Raw genomic sequence first — 1,465 nt, 5'->3', positions numbered from 1 at the left:
CACAGATCTCAAGGGAAGTTTCAGAAAGATAAAATGGAGAGCAACCACCATGGAGGAGACCTGGAGAAGGTGTGGTGAAAAAGAATATCGTCATTGCCACCCAGGAACCTCTGGCCGTTGAGTCTGGTCACCTGATTCTGCACCTGTTCCGAGGTCCACCGGCTACTTCAACCTGAGAGCCAGAGGTGGGTGTATGAATGTGTTCCTGGGGGTGGGAGGAGGTGCCGGGCTGGCCACATTTCACCTACCACCCGCTCTCTTTGCCACTTACTTGCTGGGAGACACCGGACAAGGATGTCACCTGTCCAATATTTAATGACAACATCTATAAAAGGTGAGGATTTGCCCATCCTATAATGCAGAAGGCCTGCTTCTAGGATTCTGTCCTCAAGAAATACCACCCCAGGGGCCCCAAGATGTACATACAGAGATGTTTATTGTTTGCTAACAGCAAATCACAAGAAATAACCTGAATGTTCATTAGTAAAGGATAGGATGATTAAGTATCAGCACAGCTGGACAACAGAAAACCACACAGCTGTTAAAAAGAATGTCATGAAGTTAAAAAATAAAAAAAAAATTTTAAAAATTGAAAAAGAATGTGATGGAAATATATCCTCAAAGGAAGTGAAAAAAACAAGCTACGGATAAATAGGTGTATTAGGATCCTATTTTTGCAAAACTATCTATCTAGATCTCATGTGTATTTATATGTCTAAACACTTCTGTATACATATATAGAGAATTTTAAACATGAGGAAGGAAGGACACATGTCCAAACACTGTCAGTGGTTAACTCTGGGAGTGAGATTGGGGGATATGGCAGACTCACCTTTCACAAATCATTATGAATCATGAAAATCATTCAAATTTGTAACAATTAGCAAGTATAATTTTTAAANGGGGCAGGCAGGGAAGGCCTCTTGGAGATGGTGATTGAGCTTAATGACACCTATCTCCCAAGAAAGCAATTTGAAAGCAAGCCAGTGAGAGATGTCCTTACAAGTAGACTTTGAATCCTTTCTAATTTCTTCCAAGGTAACAGCTGCAGGTGTCCCGGTACAGGGTCAAGATCCCAGCAGGGAAGTGCTGGCTAGTCTGGGGAGGGAGACAGGCACATCCACAACTCTGTGTCTAGCATGATAAGAGGCAAGGAAAAAGGAAGCCCAGGGAACAAGGGGAGCCCCGAGGAGGCCCCTGATCAGTGTGGGTCAGGGGCCTGTGCTTCCCACTTACCATCCTTCTGGCCAACGTGCTTTGCAGGAGGGCTTTGAAGGAGAGAGGTACAAAGTCAAGAGGCAAAAAGAACCCACTGGGGGTGGAAGAGACTAATATTTAAGAACACTGGTGAGAATGAATGAGTGAATGAGTGACCAGGACCTATGGTTTACATTTGCTTTCACGCACAGATCTCAAGGGAAGTTTCAGAAAGATAAAATGGAGAGCAACCACCATGGAGGAGACC

Source organism: Galeopterus variegatus, unplaced genomic scaffold, assembly GCF_000696425.1.
Source record: "Galeopterus variegatus unplaced genomic scaffold, G_variegatus-3.0.2 Scaffold6566, whole genome shotgun sequence".
In the NCBI taxonomy this organism is placed as follows: Eukaryota; Metazoa; Chordata; class Mammalia; order Dermoptera; family Cynocephalidae; genus Galeopterus; species Galeopterus variegatus.
The sequence above is the reverse complement of the archived record's forward strand: the minus strand, read 5'-3'. Positions refer to the sequence as shown.